General features: G+C 39.6%; 1 protein-coding gene and 1 non-coding gene across 7 annotated transcripts in view; both read right to left on the bottom strand.

Moving 5' to 3' along the window:
• Positions 1-19,863, bottom strand: part of MACROD2 (mono-ADP ribosylhydrolase 2) — a 1,047,040-nt gene that overhangs the window by 593,728 nt on the left and 433,449 nt on the right. The gene's annotated exons all lie outside the window — the stretch shown is intronic.
• LOC128899929 (U2 spliceosomal RNA) lies at positions 3,240-3,429 on the bottom strand. The gene has a single exon (XR_008463183.1). It is a non-coding gene; the product is annotated as a U2 spliceosomal RNA (small nuclear RNA).

The following is a 19,863-nucleotide window of genomic DNA, read 5'->3' as shown; positions in this document are numbered from 1 at the left end:
TGTTGGGACAGGTTGGACTTGATGATCCTTGGGGTCTCTTCCAACCTTGGTTATACTGTGATACTGTGATACTTCACACAGAAGAACAAAGTTTGACATCAGTACCAAATCTCATAACAATACGCATTCCCTTGAGGAGAGATAACACAGGCCACATGAAAGTCCCCATTTCAGCTTCAAACCTTCTCAAACAATCCCAGCCACTTTCAGGAAGTCAATGGCAGGATTATGTTCTAAGGCATAGAAGAAGTGACCGAGTTATATTATGTGTTAGCTCATTTTTGTTTGCTTTTTTATTCTCATGGTGGTTTTAAAAAACCTGAGGATTCAAAAATAAAAAATTACATGAAAAGTTAATTCAACATTAATTCAACAGTACTGACTCTGGAACAAAAGCATGATAACATCTTGCTGCAGATGTACAGTTGACATTGTGCTTGAGGTGGACAATCTTTACCATTTTTCTTCATCTTTTCAAAACATTTTACTCAGTAAATGGCCAACTGTAGAATAGAAAGACCAGTGTATAGTGCATAAACATGGAGGAAACAGTTTCACAATAACATCCAGGGATTTGGCATATCAGATGCTTACACAGACTTTACAAATACCAAAGCTTATCACAACACAGGAAATTCCACTAAACCAATTTCTTGAAATGATAATTGCTACTTTTATAATGGTGAAATCAAGACACCATATGTATTACTCTCTAAAGGGGACCAGGCAATCTGATCTAATTATTAATGGACTAATGAAAATTATTTGTGAAGTTGGGGCAGTGAAAATTTTGCACTTGCACGACATAATTTCTATAGTATCATGGACTCATGCTTTGGATATGACAAGGATGCACATGAACACAGACTGATATCAAACACTATAAAAGCAGCAGGAACATGCAGCCACCAGCCACCTGCAAAGGTTCAGATGTGTCCCACATGAAAGTCTTCTCAAGACAGCTGCAAAAATAAGGAGGAGGAGGAGTGCAATTTTTCATAGAAGTCTGTCAAACTCTTTCCATTGCTTTTGCCTAATCTTTCAATTTCTGTACCAAGAATATACCACTGAGCTCCATGGATGAGTATGCCCTCTGTCTGCTGAAGACATAGCAATGGATGCATCATGCATCATCTCAACAGTCCACGTTTTCTCTTTCATCTTTTCAGTCTATTTACAAAGGAAAGATTTGGCTATTACCAGCTTCTCTACTTTTCACCCAATGCACTCTGGAAAAGATTCCTGCATGCTAAAAATATCACAGCAAAATGCCAGATCTTTACATTTTTCCAAAGGCTGTCTCTGGAGGGCAAAATGCACTAGTGCCCTCAGTTTCACCTGGACCACCTGGTTTTAGGGAACAGAACCTTTCAGAGCAGAGGAAGATGGACAGGAACGAAAGCAGATTGATTCTACTTTTGGACTAGAAAAAAGCAAGCCTGCAGTCCTACTGATATAGAAAAGTGGCCCCTTGCTCTGCCCCAGGAGACACTCTTCCAGAGAACTAGCATGTACATGCTGACCTAGGGGTAGTGAAGATACTTCTTGAACGTCCGCCTGCATCACAGGTTTAATTAGCCTGTGGGATCATGAGCTGCCCTTACCTCACCTAAGTGAATAAAACTCAAAGCATATTCATTTTCTCAGAGAGAAAAAAAGTGAGAATCAATATTTATTCCAGGATAGGATCAAAATGTGTTTTGCTTCAAGTACTCAGCAGTTGAGAAAAATGAGGAGCAATCATTTTGTTCCCATGACAAACAAAAGCTTCCTTGTCAGTACACATTGTATATTGACAGTAACCTGTAAGCATCATAGCACGCATAGTAGTAAGAAGGTATTTACTGCAGTGGATTTCTGTCTTTAGACACTGGTTTTTTGTTCCTAGACAGAAATGTAAAACAATCAAAATATTGTGTTTTCCAATAAATAGCAATATTTAAATAGTTACAATTAACAAACATTTGATTTCCTGCCCCTCCCAAACATCAGCTTTATTTAACATATCCTAAATGAAACACTTACGCCACACATAATGACTAAGAAACCATTAACTGATTCAAAATGAACGGAACAGGAAGTTTGGGGCCCTTTTTTTTTAATTATTATTATTAAAACTATTATTTTAGTTTACTGCAATTAATTTGGTGGTGCACCAAGCTACCACCAAATATGTCACACCAAATTAACTTTCTTTTTATTAACCATGGCATGTCAAATAATTGAAAAAATGAAGGAGTTTTGGTAATGAGACTTAATTCAAGGACACTAATTTACAATGACACAGGTTCCTCCCTTCTGTAGTACCTGATATACTTAGCAAGAAATCCTTGAAGGGTCAAACTCTTATGTTATCTAGAAATTATTTTGATCACTCTCTGTCTGAACTCTATTCATTTTGCTTCTAACACAACTCCCAGTTTTCACCTTGTCACATCGACTTGGCCTTTAGTGACTTGATTCTGTTTCCAAAGATGTCATAAACCATGCTTGCCCTCACCTGCTGCATTACAAAGGCCTCAGTACTAACTAACCAGCTTTTGTTAGCCATCCATTAACTGTGTCATGTATGAACAATTCTGGATTTCCAGTGTATAAAATGGCATGAACTGGTACTTAATCAGTCAAAAACATTCAAGTGAACACCAGCTCTTCATAGTTTTTGTCATATTTCCAAATATCTTTTGAACACTTGTGACACCAGTGTTTCCTGAAAGATACCAATCACATCTATGATTTCTTTTAACCAAATCTCTTATGCACCACTTCACCATGTTATAGTATTTTTCCTCTCTTTTGGATTTTGTGGTTATTTCTGATTGTTACTTTACCTAATTTTTCAGAAAAAAACCAGCATCTGTAAGAACAGTCAGCAGCAGTAATAATGATGGAGGAATTTGCTCTTTAACAAGGATAAGACTGAGTGTAGGCTCTAAGTACAAAGTGATGCCCAGTCCTGATGTTACAATACAGGACATTAAAAAATGGTTATTAATATGGATTCAGAAGACAGTGAAAACAAGATTAAAATACAATCGGAAGTGCTATTTTATTTTACATTTAGAGGAGGTTTATTAAGGCTCAGGAAATCCTCTGAGCTGAAAACAGGTGGAGATTAAGAGAATACTATAGAGAAGCATAATCCATGCTCGCTCTGCTCCTGTTCTTCCCTTTGCACTCATTTTTTGCTCATTAGGGGACTTCTTCCCTTTTTTTTCTTTTTTTTTTTTTTTCCTTTTTCTTTTCACACATTTCTAGCAACACAACAACAGCCAATCTCATGCATGGAGAGGATGGCATAAGCTCTTAGTACATTTCCCAGTCCCCAAACTCATTTAATATAAAATCCTCAAGTTGAGGACATAACAGATATTAAACTGATAAAAACATATGCTACACTTCATCCTTGCCAAAAGGTCAAGAAGCAAACAGAAATCAGCAGACTCAATGGTTTCCTGGTCTGACTCAGTGAGCACACTGAGGCTGAATCATTGTACAATTTTAACACCACAGTAGCAAAAATTATGTAGCTTTATCACTCAGATTTATTTTGGGAAGCTGCAGACAGACTACAGATCCCAAATAACTCACTCCAGGATTTCAATAAGCTCATGCCTTTTTACACACTGTTCCAGGACAGGAACTTGGGAAGGTTAACGAGGTCATTCCCAGCCTACCCAAATATTGCAGCCTCGGTGTGATTATCTCCTCTGTGGTAAATGAAATAAAAATACCCAGCAACATTCCCTCTAATCTCCTACTGCCCACACACTCCAAACACTTAAGCACCCTCCTGGTTTCAGAAGCATTTCACAACATTGTATGAAGTTGAGGGATAAATAGCACACTAAGGACAGAAGTACATACTGCAGGACATTTTCTTAATGCTTGCTGGACTCATTAGAGCATCTTACACACTAATTCAAAGGCTACATCTCAGTCTTGCCAAAGCATGATTTTTAATTACTCTGTATCAAACTCCACAACAAATTAACACAGAAAATATCCACATGCAAAGAACACCATGACAGTACAGCTAAAGCTGCAAAAAATCATCCCTGCACATGGAAACTAAAAATACCTTTTTTTTTTTGGAGTCAGGGAGCAATAACAAAAGGTGTCTGAGTAACTTGGAACAAGACAATGATTTCTTCAAAAACTATTTTTGTTTTCAATAATACTCTGTAAACAAGCTTGGAAAACATTGCATTTCCTATTAGATTTTCAATCACTCGTTGCAGACACTAATTATACATCAAAATAGACAGTGGGTCAAAAGTAAAGGGAAATACATTGTCACAGCAGAAATACCCAGCTAATCTACTCATGGTGTTTCAAGCTGCACAAGAGAGCCAGCCAGCTATAAGGTAATTGTTTTACTCCCAATACAGAGTACTCAGTGAATTGGTATCAGTGAACCTATAGGATTTTAATGAGTTAAAATATTTTAATAGCAGAGCTTTTTTCTTTGGTTTAATCAATTTCCTAAGACTCTGAACAACGCTTAAGCATGTGTGTAATTTTCTACTGAAGTCAACAGAACTTTCAGTGAATACTGGAAGTTAAATGTGTGCTTAATGAGGTCTACTGAACCAGAATGTGGAAACCCTGATTTGAGATTAATCAAATTCATTAGAGTAACCTGAGTTTCCCTAAAGAAACAAAGCCTCCACAATGCAGCTGAAAGTCGTATCCTTATTGTGACATGCCTGCTGTACATGTGTATTTCAAAAGTACTTATATAGCAAGCACATACCAGACTTTAAGGTAGGAAGAGGCAAACCCCCTAGAATTTACTCTAAAATACTAACAGTAATTCAGCAATATGCTTTGACATGAGGCAACTGTTGATATATCTCATGTTTCCTCCAAAAAGAAAAGGTAGCCTAATTAAAATGTTTTGACTGGGGTCAGGAGGGAATAGAGAGATTAAGTTAACATACATATTTTAGCTCTCAGTTCCTCTGCAGAAGAAGGAATGTAATTCAATATTCTATCTCACTTCCTCAGTCATTCAGCTACACTGTGTAATCCTCTCAGACCTGCATATGAACACCTTGAAGCCACATATAAAACATCAAACTCTTCTTTACTATTTGCTGTGACATTTAAACATTTTTAGTGGACATTTAATTGAATGGTAACTAACAAATATTTTCCTTGACAGTAAATATTAAAAAATAGACTTGACTCCAAGAGAAAAATTATTCAGATTCCACACTAACTATAACTATTCAAATGTGGCTTGGCAATCATTTAATTCTTTCTCCACTAGCTTATATGGAGGATCAAATGTCAGAGATACAATTATTAATTTTTTTTTTCTCCAGAAGAACTAACAGTGTATTGGAAAAATGCTCAGCAATTTCTCTCATACTGTCACCAATCCTTTCTCTTATATACTGCCAAAATCACCACATTGGTTGGAGATAAAATATGGCAGATGTATCCTTCGGAAAAAAACAACTGTTACTTCAAAACAGCAGTCATTAGTATGGAAAGAGTTAATCTTCCCTACTCTTTTTAAGAGTAAAAAAGAGCTGGGAACAGCTGTCACTCAGGTGATAAATACAAACTGCCAGCCTTTTAAACAGCAGGTACAGCATTCCAGCTCTGAATTAATTAGAATTCAGAAAGCCTAAACACCGCTTGATAACGCTGCAAGATAATTTTTGTCCCTTTCTGTAAATTAATACTGCCATTAAGATGAGCAAGGACACAACGCAGATTGTAACTGTACCCATTAAACAAAGTTTCACAAGTAACAAATTAGAGGTTCTAGCCAAGAATCTATCAAGTTCAATAAAGCATCGGTGCAAACAACAGACAGGAATTCATCTTCACTTTGCTCATGGCATTCACAGCAATAAAGACAATAAGAATTCCTGGGTAAATGCATGAAATATTTCTGCATTTAAGAACAATCTTCTCCAAAGTTCAAGTTTCTAAATGCTTAAACAGTGGCTTTGTCTCAAAAGCATTGATGAACAGCCCCTTTTAACACCTGCACATACACCGAACTGACAAGCTAGCAAGGCCCCAGAGATGATACTGAGAGCATCTTGAAAAACCCAGGCCTCCAGGGCAGGCTGTTACAGCACTGCATCAAAGTCTACACATCATGGTGTGAACATCCCTCCTCCTATACAGATCATTCCATGTAAATGAGAAGCATATTTTAAAAAGAAAAAAGATGATTGATATCAGACTGTAATGATGTTTAATAAGTGGCCATCTGTCAACAGTCAAGGAGTAGAAAAGCAGCACATTATTATTTCCCAAAAGATTAGAAATATTGATGCTAATTAAAAGGCACATTACCATTATCTCAAAGCAATGTCTAAACACTAATCAGACTTCAAGTCCAGTGAAGGGGAAGGGAGGGAGACCTATGGATACCAGTGTTCCCCAGATGGGTCATTTGAGCTGATAATCTCTAAACTGGTGGCCTGACAGGGTACAGATAGGAATTTGGCAAGTAGAAGAGTGACTGGGTGGGCAAGCAATTAAACCCTGACCTGATGCATGGAAGATTATTTATTTTAAACTCTTTAGAAGGAATCTTTAGTACATATTTACAAAGAGCTGCAGAAGAAGAAAACTACACCAATCATGGGATTTCACTCTTTCTGTCTCCCAATTTTCTGTACGTGGCGTTTCAAAACAAAATCAAACCTGGCATTGTGGTGCCCAAATGTATGATTAATTGCACTACAGTAAACTGGAATGCACTAGGTATTTTTAGCTGATAAATGGATTGATGTCACATGCACATAAAGGACATGCCAGGTTTGACTGAAACCCCCCCACAAAAGAACAATACCTATTAATACGGTATTGTGAAGCACTTTTGACTCTTTTGGCCTTTGAGGACACCCTTCTGGGGTTCAGGGCTCCAGCTCCTCAAGATGAGTGCTATGAAGAAAGAAGGTACATAAAGGCATCTAAAGGGAGTGATTCAGGCTGCTGCTAATGTTTGTCTGGAGCTCTACCTTCAACATTAATAGTCAGTTTATTACCTTCTAAAATGTGCTATTTATTGACATGTCCATAAGTCATCTCAATCAGAACCACTTTTAAGCAAACAGACCTCTAACAACCCCCAAATCCATCCTTCATGTTTGAAACAGCCAGCAGCTCCTGACATGCTTTTGGTCTTAGTATGTAAAAGGTGACAATACTCTTGGCATTTATCACTTGCAGAGAGGCAAAGTTATAGGCCATTGGAAAATGCTTCCCTGCCCTCGGAATACAAGAGATGTGCAAGCAAGATATGATTGATCCTACCTCCTACATCACAGGAGCTATGTATACAACCTCATGTATAGCAATAATGTCTCTATGAGCCTAGCTCATCGGTTTACCAGCTTTACAAGGCCAGTTGAGAAGTTTTGTGGTGTCAGATGGAAGAGATAGGTGAGCAGTGCAGAATATTCCAGCGCTGAAGTGAAACAAAGTCAAAATACAAAGTAAAAGGAATACTGAGAACAGACAGAGAAAACAGGGATGGGGGAATGATGTTGAAAGTATGGAAAAGTGACAAATTTAAAGTGTCACAGGTGTGGCTGTGCAAAAGCACAGCTATCCTGAAAATTGTGGCCCAGGGGCATGAGTACCCATATATAATTAACATCAGCCATATTTTCCACTGCATTTTTAACATAAAACTTTTTCACCTGTAACTGCCACTATCAAATTACCATCTGCACAGTGAAAAGCCACCTCTAGGCTTCCTCTTCAGGTCAAATAACTCATTCATCTCCATCAAGGGAAGAATATTTCTTTTTTTACTTGACATTTTCAAACCTTCGCTTCACACAGGTGTGACCTCTGATCCTGATTTTCCTTCCAACACTCCTCTTCCCATACTATCCCCATCCTCAATTATCTCTTCCTTAGGAAATATTAAAAAACATAAGAAAGATGTCCCTGGTTTTGATTACCCTATTCCAATCTAAGTCCTTGATCTTCAGCATAAACACTTCAATCACTCTGGCATTTTCATTGACTCAAATTAAATGCAGAGCCAGTAATTATCTCAGAATCCCCTTGCCCTTTCATGCACAGGTCTTCCAACTTACACAATGATGAAGTATTACCTCCCAGATCCTTAAATGGTTCAGATACACTTTGGATATGAATCTCACATGAGGAGACTCTTGAGCAAACCTTGTGAAGCTTATGCCATGACAACTATTAGCAATTACAGTGTTTTTCTAATGTTGAGCTCCAATGCTCAAACATGATGCGAACGACACAACCATACAATTGTTCCACTGATTAACAGGTTCCTCAGGGTGATCAGGAGCACTAGGTACACAATCCCTTCTATTTTGCAGTCATCTAAACATAAATTCAGGGGAGATGATATCAAAAGGGAAATTCACAGTACTGTGTAGGTAAATTTGAGACATGAGGTTTAGACAGACATAAATAAAATACCATCAGCATCCAGTTTCGCTTATGTTATTTACTTCCATATTCACTACATTTGCTTTAAACTGTCACCAAATTCTTTATTCTTTGTGCTTCACAGATCTGCCTTCTGACTGTGCAACTGTTGTACATTGTATAGCTGTCAGAGCAGAAGTAGAATGTATTAAAAGCTGGATAATTGTAAGCTGGGGCATATGGCACTAAGGAGAATGTACGAGTTAGTGGGAAGAAGGGGGTTTTGTTTTGATTTTTTTCAAGACTCCGGATATGACTACAGCTTTTTCTGGTGGGCAAATAAAATATCCCTTGTTACATTGTTTCTCCACAATTTGAAGAGTTCCTTGATTATTTATTTATTTTCATGAGTGGGAAGAGAGTAAGTTTTACATTAACTCTAATTTATGTGAAAAATAATAAACCTTCCTTCTGGTTCTCTTCTTATGTCCCAAGAAGATATGTTCCCAAGCAGCATGCATTACATTGATGGTTTGGGGAAAAAAAATAAAGCCACAGGAATGAGCTGGTTGCTATATAAACATGTCAGACTTCATAACTCACATGCATTGAAATGACCAGCACAGTTTGCTCTTCTCAAAGGTATTACTTCAATCTGATGGCTGACTTAAGACAAGAGCGCAACTCCGCTCACAGTGAGTTTCCGAGCATTTTCTCTGCAGCTGCAGGGTATAGAGGGGTTTCTGTCTGTTTTGCCTTTTTCCCCCTTTTTTCATATGAAACCTCAGATTCTGAAGTACAGTTTGGCAGCACCAGGCAGAACTCACTGCCAGTTTCCTAGGGTAAAAATCACTAGTAACACAAAGCCCTGACTATCTTCTTGCCCAATAAATAATCAGAATTTTGCACCACAATCTTCCTTTTAAAATATGACTTCTTGTTTTTATCTCTTGAAGGCAGCTAATCCTTTCTGCCAATGGGGTTTCATCAGTAACAAGCCTGCCTGTGACATTAGGTCCCAACACATCTCTTAACAAATCCCCTTGCACAGCATGATTCACAACAGCATGCAGGTTGCAAAACGGGCCATGGAGATGGAGCCTCTCCTCTCTAATGGGATCAGAAAGGCTGTGCTTGCACATGGTTTCCAAGGCTCATCGTATGAGAGGATGGGAGACAGCACACAGTCAGGGAAGCCCAGTCCAGCACATGCACAGAACAGAACATCCCTGCTAGTTGTGTTCTTGAATGCCTCCTCCATCAGGCTGAATTACTGGTGGTATGTTTATTGCTGTCATGCTGGAAAGCTGACCCAGGCAATGTTTGCTACACACTCAGCAATTTTCAATGCTCTTTTTATTAGGCTTCGGGGATAGCACTGTATAGCTGGCTCTCTAGGACTTAGCCTTACTTTTCTCCTCCTCAGTTCTGTTGCTGCTTCAATTTTGCACGTGTTCACTTTGCCCAGCATTTCAAAAGAAAACACCTGAGGCAGTAGAAGCTGGACAAATGGTTTTGTCAGGATTGAAGTATCAAAGGCGTCCCTTGGTTTTGCAGAAGGAAGAAAGGGAATAAACTCAGTGAGAGCTATTTGCTCTCCCTGCTTATTAGTTTCCTTTTAAAACCTGCCTGCCCCTCTATCCACACCAGCCTTCATTTAATGTGCAGCTGTGGAGGGGAGGAAGGTGACACACACCAGCTCACTCTCCCAATTCCTGCAGCACCCTTACCCAGCTCTCTTGCAAGTTGCTATTACATTGAGCGGCTGCTTTCCTCCACTTTCTCAGGGAAATGGCTCCATTTTCATCTCATTGACTAGGAAACGCAAGGCAAGCCTAAATTCACTATAGCAACACTTGACACCTAGAGGGGTCATGTTTTCCTGTTATCTGGGATTTACAACAATTCCCATGAGCTCTCTGGGCTTCTCTGCAATTTTCTGTCAAGCCAAGAGTTTCATTTCACACACTGACCAAAAGTGCTAAAATAGCTGCTCTTGATGGGTGCCAAACTCTTTATAACTATCAGATTACTATGGCCAGGTAATCAAAACTTGCAGGTACACTATTTTTATCTAGTCTCCTGTCTCATAAAAAGAGAATGCCTGTGTCTGTGTATACACACAGACACATTGTCTAATAGACAGGGTGAAACCACGTAACTGAGGGTACTTTGAAAGGGAGATGTTTATACATTCTGTTCTTGGGTGAGTCAGATGGTGCGGCATAACGACACAGCCAAGCAGTCATGTGTTCACTCACATAAGGTAATAATTTTTACTCCTTTCACTGTTAGCACCTTACAACACCTCTGCAAACACAAAATAGAGAAATGATTCATCTGTAGTAACTTCCAAATAATGGTATTTCTTACACTATGTTCTATATAGCTATTTAATGTTATAATGAGTTGAGATGCCCAAAAAATACTCTATAAAATTTCACCTCGGGCTTTTTGCTGAAATGCTGGTGTTGCAAAACCTCCAAAGGACATTTACACTTCAGCAAATACTGTTGCAGGCACATTAGAAACATTCATATACACAAATCTCTTAATGTTGTTTCTTACATACTAAAATCCCACATGAAGCAGAGGCATTCATTAACAATGTGTGTGCAATAATGGCCACAAATTTCTTGACTTGGACTCTATAAGCCTTTGAATACATGCAAGATGGATGTTGGTCTCTTCTCCCAGGCAGCCAGTACCAGGACAAGGGGACACAGTCTCAGGCTGCGCCAGAGGAGGTTCAGGCTGGATGTTAGGAAGAAGTTCTATACAGAGAGAGTGATTGCCCATTGGAATGGGCTGCCTGGGGAGGTGGTGGAGTCACCATCACTGGAGGTGTTCAGGAGGAGACTTGGTGGGGTGCTTGGTGCCATGGGTTAGTTGTTTAGGTGGTGTTGGATTGGTTGATGGGTTGGACGCGATGATCTTGAAGGTCTCTTCCAACCTGGTTTATTCTATGTATTCTATTCTAAGATAAATGCTTTGCTTTCATGTAGCAAGAAATGACAACATTTTGTGGTTGAGGAAACACTTGTATCCAATTTTCATTAATAGTATATCACTGCTTGTACCAAGCACAGATGGGAAGAAGTATGAATTTATTTATGCTCCCTTTAATACGTTCATAGCAATATAAATTAAAACTTATTGTATTACTATTGCTAACTAAAGTTGAGATCCGTTCATTTGGGGAAAACCAGCAAGGAACACCCAGATTCCTGAATGGATGTTACTTGTTTTGGTAAAAGGAATTATGCCACAGGCAGTCTGCACACATTGTAATTAGGTGAGATCTTGAGGAGTTAAAAAAAAATGAAGAAAAAGGCAAAAGGGGGGCACCTGAACAGATTTTCCCATCTGCACTCAGGATGGTTGGTCAATCAGCTGTCTGCTACACAACACAAAGGGAAAAAAAAGTTAATCAACATTATTGAATGATAGTTCAAAACCAGCACACCAGTAGCAAACCCACACAACTCTTTCTCTTGTTCACGATGAGAAGCCACCTTATAAATTGGGTTTGCGCGCTCAACCTGTCCCCACAGGGGAGGTGTTCCAGCCCTCTGATCATCTTCATGGCCCTCCTCTGGACATGCTCCAGCAGCCCCATGTCTCTGTTGTGCTGGGGGCACAGCAGCATGGCCAGTCAGACTGAATCCTCAAAATCCGTCATGGAACGCGGCTCAAATACAGGCTGAAACATGCTATGAGAGCTTACTTGTGAGTGAGTTGGGGAAAGGTGGTGTGGTAAAACTAGGAAGAAATGAAAGCCACTCACTAAACCACATAAATAACTTCCTTGGTCTACTCTAATTGCATGTCAACATTTCTATGTAGCATTCTTTAATGAAGCTTCTTTCAGAATAAAGAAACAATGTTGAACTTTGCTAAAAACAGTCTCAATTTGTTAAATAGGCTAGGAACTACAAAGACCACACACAAAGACATTCTTCCTCTTAGCCACATAAAAACACATTATCAAGTTGCAGGTGATAAACAGTCAAGAATAACAAATGCTGTTCTCCTACACTGTGAGTGAACAAGTTCTGTACATAATCCCTTTCCCAGATATTTCTAGCAGACTGTACAGGAATTTTAAAATGTGTCACACATGACAGTTCTCCTAATACCTTTAATTAAAACACTACCAGGAAGTTATAATAAAAAAGGATTACTTTAAAAAAATACATTAAACCCTCAAGCTCCTGTTATTTTACATTCTGGTAAGAAGGAAATGAACAATGAAGCCACATTTTAGGATTTAAGATAATCATAAGATTTTAAGTTGAAGGGCAGGAAGAGGCTTCATTTTTAAATTTGCTTTTAAGAGATACAAGCCCTACCTTCCTTTATTGTTCCAAAGACTCTCATTTAAAATTTTGCCTGTTTAAACTCCCAACATTTGTTCACAAGCTGCATCTTCTCTCTGCCCCAATATAAATGACAAACATGAGCTCCCACTGAATGAAAGGCAGCTAGTTAATAACTGGTTTCATTGTCATTTCTAGCTGTCTTGGAATACCCTCTGCATTTTGCCCTGAATACAAAATTCTTAGTATCATCCTAGCTTTCATGGTGCTCAGCATGCTGAGCAGCCTCTCTGCTATTTGTAAATTCTCCCACTCCCATCTGACAAAGGCATTTTGTCCTTTCCTGGATAAAAGCTGGAATATGGGGGCACAGCAAGAACACAGTCGGTTGACTCCAAGATCTTTGTGTGCCTGTGTGAAAAGCTGGCAGGTCCACCTGCTAGGAATACTCAGTACTATTTAGCATTTTAAGGGGTTCTGAGCACTGCTCCTCTGATTTCAGTGGCAGCTCTAAGAACCATAGTTGCACAGGTCTCTGTCTCTTCACTCCAGGAAGGGGCACATCAGCAGGCTCTGCCTGCTGGATGCAATGTCAGGAGCTCCAAGAAGGAGACAATGGCAGCGGCCTTGCAACAAGACAACTAATGGGCTTGTCTTCTCTCCTTCCCAAGACTCCAACCTCATGATTTCAGCAGCAGACCAAGGCAGGAAGTTCCTTTACAATGCAAACCTGATTCCTAGAACTGTATCATCTTCTGGTATATGGGTCTGTGACGACATTGTTAAATCTGAATGAGGCTTACTCCATACAAAGGAGAAAACTAAAGCAGATGTGTACAAGTGATTGTAGCACTGACCAGCTTCTAGTGAACAGCTATTCCATGCCATTTCTGGGATTTGGAGAAATGTGGGAAAAAATATAACAATTGCTTTGTTTGGATTTTAATTATTTTTAATGTAAAATGGAAAGCCAAACTGGTGTCCCATTACAGAACAGCATGTTGATGTGCTGATGCTTACAGACTTATCACCAGTTTCAAAGATCCACTTATCAAAAATCTGGTACCTAAGCAATTGAAGTAAAAGACAGAGGTAGCAGATAATCTTCTGTGATAACAGGATGATAACGTATGTGTCTGCTACTGTGTTTCATAAAGTCTTTGCTAACAGCAAAGTCCTGAGTTCAATTCTAGATTCTTGATAAAGATGCTGCACTTATTACAGATCTGTCCCACCTAGCTCCATTCCTCTTGCAGAACACAACTCTAAAACAGTAACATCTCTGCTGAGCAAGGGACAACAGGGGGTTTCAGTGCCTTACTGTGACTCTGAACAACCAAAGCAGATGTTTTACAAGGAAAAACAAAAAACAGAGCCCCTTAAGAATTTTCAAACCCTTGCTCAAAGCAAGAGCTCTGCTTCCTAATTGAAAAACAAAACAAACCAACTTTTTATTGTTTGGGGTATTTTTTATTTTAATAAAGATAAAACAGCTCTTTACTGTACTCTTGGTCTTATAAATACTTCAACTGTTTTCAAATGGACTTTTCATGAGAAAAATAAAAATAGACCCCAAACAATTCATGCCAGGGCACACAATGAGTGTAAAAACATCTCAGTTCAAACAAGTGGAACATAAAAAACTTATGAGCAGATGACAAAAAGAATTAAAAATGAAAAGCAATAAACAATGTAAAGTAAAAAATGCTATCTGCTGCACCCACAATTATTTATATTACTGGAATGCTTGAAGACCCCAACTGGCACTCATCTCCCCAGTAGGAACTGCGGGACAACAAAGTCTCTGTTCTGAAAGGATTTAAAGAATGCTGGGTTTGAAATCATACCCTGATAATAGTGCAGTGCAGCTCCAATTAGAGCTGGAGTGTAACTGTGCCACATGAAAAACTATGTCCCACTTACAAACACAAAACCCGATTTAAGATTTAACAGACCGGAATAAATTTGAGCTCTAACTACAGTATGATGTAAGACAGAATATAAATCCATTGCTGCTGCCAATATATTTTGCCCAATCACTCTGCCAGGTCATATTGACCTGAAAAAAGTATGCATATGTGTGCAAATCTGAGTGCAGTGCACATGCACCCTTTGAGAACGAAGACCTACTCAGGATTGATGGCTACCAACAGCATTTCTAATGGCCTTTTTAATTGGCACTACGATGATTAATTGGGGCCTTCACAGAACTCCAGGAGTACTCATTACCAAACAGCATGGTGTCCCGGCACGCTGTGTGGGTGACCACTATTACTAAATAGTCACCCGATCATGAGACATAGATAAGATAAATTTTATGCAAGTCTATGAACCCCAGAAATCGAAGCCTACTACTGAGGCAGTGAGAAAATTCTGTTTTCTTCTTAATGTATTATTTCAGCAGTACCCATCTGCTTGAAGGAAACAGAAAAGGCCTTGCAAAAGACACATAAACGGGCTGCATAGGTGATGACAACTAATACTCCCATGCAGTATTTCTTGCCCTAGCAAAAGTTTATGTTTACTCACGGCTAAACATGGGATATTACAATTATCCTCACAGACACAGCCAGGAGTTACCTAGGCCGGGCCTGGTTACTAACATGAGCAACTGGTGGGAGAGGAGCAGGTATCTTGCAGGAATGGCCATCAGCACAAATACCTCAAGTACATGTAGCTGCTGCATTTCACCAAGAGAAATGCCTGATGAGGCTCTTTTTGCAAAAGACCCAACTTGCCGTGGTTAGTTAACCTGCCATTGACAGAGAGACATCTGGGCACCAGGAATGTGAGGCTAGGCAGGAAGCATCAATGTGGAGATAACCTGGAGGGCTTCTGCTTTTGCCTTTTGCACATAGAAAGCTCTCACTTGACTGCCTTCATTAGCCCATTTTCCATTTCTCAGCACAGCATGACAAGATCATACAATGTTCATCTCCTTGCTCACCAGAGCCCTTCCCTTTGTGTCAGATTACAGGGACTGGTCACACTGGTTACATATAGAATTGTTTTGGTTGGAAAAGCCTACCTACGATCAAGTCTAACCATTATCTAACTTTACCAAGTCTGGTGCTAAACCATATCTCTCAGCACCTGCATCTTTTAAATATCTCCAGGGATGGGGATCCAATCACCTCCCTGGGGAGCCTATTCCAGTCTTTGACAACCCTTTCAGTCAAGGAATTTCTTCTAACATCCAATTGAAACCTCCCCTAGGGCAACTTGAGGCCACTCCCTCTCCTCCTATCATTTGTTGCTAGGGACAAGATACCTAACAACTGTCACCTTGCTACAACCTCCTTTGAGGTTGTAGAGAGTGAGAAGGCCTCCCCCCAGTCTCCTTTTCTGCAGACTAAACAACCCCAGTTCTATTAACTGCTCTTCACCACACCTGTTCTGCAGGCCCTTCATCAACTTTGTTGCTATTCTCTGGTCCTACTCCAGCACCTCAACATCTTTCTTGTCCTGAAGAGCCCAAAACTGAAACCAGGACTCGAGGTGTGACCTCATTAGTGCTGAGTACAGGGGGACTATCACTGCCCTGGCCACACTGATAAAGGCCAGAAAGATGTCGCCCTTCTTGGCCACCTAAGCACATGCTGCTCATGTTCAGCCAGCTGTCAAACAGCATGCCCAGGTCTTTCTCTGCTGGGCAGGAGGAGTACATGCTGTTTCAAGCACTTGAGGAGCTGCTACCTCCTGGTCCTTGTATCAGTGTATCAAAGCTGCTTCTTGCTGGTGACAGCACCTACATGCAAGCTGAAGCCATTTTCCTTTGTTTCTGAATGACTAGCCCTGTGGTGACAGTATGCTCAGAGCATCTGTATCAGTGGAAGCCAGTGGGCTTAGGTATACTCACAAACGCAGCTGGCATAGCCATGTATGAGCCTGTGAATGTCTCCAATACATTATCAAGGAACATTTTTAGCCATTTAAAGATATTCTGTAAATAATCTGGGATAACACTAACACCATCTTAAATTCTGTGAATGATTTAAGATTTTGTCATGCCCTGACAAAGGCCTCAGATTCTCATTAGAATTATGTAAAATCTTCTTACATAAATCTCCTGTCAGCTCCAATCTATTAAAAATAATAAAGGTATGCTCAAAGTTAGGAACCAAAGCAAATTTTGTTTAGACTGAACAGATTCAATTTACTATGCTGTTAATCGGATAGCACCAATATAATTTTCACTTTGCCTGGACAACAGGATGTAATCTGATATTTGATACCATTTACATCACATTGTGAATCTGTAAAATGCTGGTCACAATTTAACACAGATTCAACCTCGGCTGTGGGTCAAAATTAAACGCTAGGGGAGTTACCTGTGTTCCCAAAGCACCGGCTGTTGGGCTGAGCATCCTGTGTTCATGCTGCTGCAATATCCCCTCCAAAAGCTGAACCTGCAATGACTGTCACCCACCAGCCAGCACAGGAGAAAAGCTTTGATCAGCTCTTGCCCAATTAACTGGCTTTTCATTCTCATCCCTTCTTCTCCCCACTCAAAAAAATAACATTAATAAATAATAAAATGGGGGTTTTGCTGCACCTGAAAAGGCCCTTGGCTTAACTGGAAGAAGACAGGGAATACAGGGAATGACCAGTAGAACATAACTCTCATGAAGAGATAGAAGTAGCAACCCCCAAGAGTACATTTCTCTCTCTTTTTGTTTTGTTTTGTTTTTTTTTTTTTTAATTGCCTCTTTTGATGAGGACAAAGTTTAGGACTTTGTTTCCTGAGCTGAACCCAGGGATTGCATGGGAGTAAAGCACTATGTGGTGGTTTGAAAGGAAAGGCTCTGCTTTCCCTCCCCCACTGAGAAAGAGACCACGGCTAAACCCAGTCGGAGAAATGAGATTATATTTTACAAGGAAACAGATTATATGTAACACAACAAATACAGGTATTTTACAATGTATACAGGAATATACAGCAAATGAACTCAACCAGAAACCAGACCCCCCACAGAGGGGGCTTCCCCCTGTGCCCCCTTCACCCCCCTACCTCTCTTCTCCCCCAAAAGAGGTAGAAAAGAGATGTGGACGGTTAACAGGGCAGGAAAGGAAGAAAGGCCTGGCACAGGAGTTAGTATCTTATCTTTTGGCAAGAAGCCCAGAAGCAGATCCAGCCGAAAAGGACAGCGAAGGAAGGAAGACTGAGAGAAAGTTCCAGCTGCACTGGGACTATCCTCACCTCCCACAATTACTTGGCCAATGAAATTCGTTTAGAATACCAAAATATTTTACAAACATTTAGCCAGTGTGCCCCTTTCTTAAAGGCACAGCGTCAAACGGCCACACACTATCAGGACAGTTTGCTGCAAACCTAAATACCCATGTGGCACACAGTTGCACATAACCAAGCCTGGGGGTTTGCTTTTAGTTGCAGCCTTCTGTTAATAAACACTATTCTCTAAGAAACTTATCTTCCCAAGTGCATCTCCATCTCACTTGCACCAAAAGGATATATACAGCAGTAACATATTTTTATGTTTCATTTGTGAGTGAATTTAAGGCCAAACCAAGAGAAAGCAAGGTGACCAGTCAGCTCTCAGGAAAGCATGTGTTTTTAGCCATGACACTAGTGCTGGAGTAAACTACCTTTGAAAGATTTCAGAGTTTTGTGTTCTTGAGGATTTTATGAACCAGTTTTAAATAAATCTGGATCATTATGAATTAGCTTAAGTTGTATTTCCCTGGAAAAGAAACTACTGTAAATCAATCTTATTTTAAATACATGTGGAACAGCTTAAAATTGCATCCTATGCCGTTGCTAACATGCATTAGCTTCCAACTCCAAAGCAGATTTCACTACAGAGCTGAAGCTATCATGCAGAAACAGATATTAAAGGGTCATGAAAAGCAACTATCTTATTGAAAAAATGAACTTCTTTATAGCATTAAAACATTTAGACGGGTTAAACAATAGACGCCCTATTCAGCATCTTTAGGTGGTGTGAATAGCCACCTCTATGACTCACCAATCGTAACAAATCGCCACGTTTATGAAAGTGGATGTTAATCTCCTTGAAACACATGCCCTTTCATTCATGATACATGGCAAGCTTGACTAGTAAAATCTCATGGGCAAAAAAAGATGAAAAAAATGACATGAAAAAAAAATGGGAAGAGCTGACACATGACATCCACAAGAATATCTGAGCTTGTGATTCACAAATCCCAACCTTTTTCCCAGGAGCCCTGCTAATACAGAGAGAAGAAGAAAAAAAAATACCACCAACCCCAACAAAACATGTCACTCTTTCAAAGTGACCTAGATTTTTTAAACTATTTTGTAATTTGAACATCATTATTATATTTTGCCACTCTAAAGAGGCAAGTGTAATAGCACACTAACTGTTGTTTGAACACAACTTTACTTCAAGTTTGATTTAGTAAGGAGTTTAGAGAAACACTGGAAAACAAATGAAATCAATGTGTTCTCTTCCCTGGTCCCCAGTGGACAGAAAATTATATTTTCAAAATCCATTGACAGGAGTCAAATTGCCTTGCTTCTAGAATTTTTATAGTTTCAGACATATCTGACAAATCATTTTTGCTACCCTCTTCTTAACTCTCAAATCATTAGCGGCATTACAGCGTACAGGTAGAGTGCACTAAATTAAAGTGTAGATTTCAGTTTTTAAGCCCCTGGGCAGAAAACATAGAGCACATCACAGAGAAAATGTATTTTACTTCCAAGTCGGATTGCCTGTTCTCTCATTACGTTACCTCTTCTGCTTCTGTGAGAAGCAAGGGTGTATTAAGCTCTGAAGGGAGCTCATTCTTCTATTCTATAAGCTAAAGAAAGACATTTCTGGAGTGATGAGAACTGCTTGAGTTGGATGGAGAAGATACTTGGAAAATGCCTCATGGGATTCCAGCCTTACAAACCTACACATAATAGCAATGAATTGGGGGTGTGGCACACCAGATATTTATAACTGCTGGTGGACAAAGCTTTTACTGCCTTTAGAAACACCAAGATGAAAGAGAAAAACAACTCCACATTGGGGAGAAGGGAAGATGAATTCACACAATGGGATTTTTTTAATATATTACCAAGATGAGCTTCTATGGCTCATTCCTTGGGCTAGGAGGACAATCTTGTGGTGTGTCAGCAGACCAACTGAAGGACTTAACTGCA

This window comes from Dryobates pubescens, chromosome 3 (genome assembly GCF_014839835.1).
Source record: "Dryobates pubescens isolate bDryPub1 chromosome 3, bDryPub1.pri, whole genome shotgun sequence".
Lineage (NCBI taxonomy): Eukaryota > Metazoa > Chordata > Aves > Piciformes > Picidae > Dryobates > Dryobates pubescens.
This window is presented reverse-complemented; position numbering and strand designations above follow the sequence as displayed.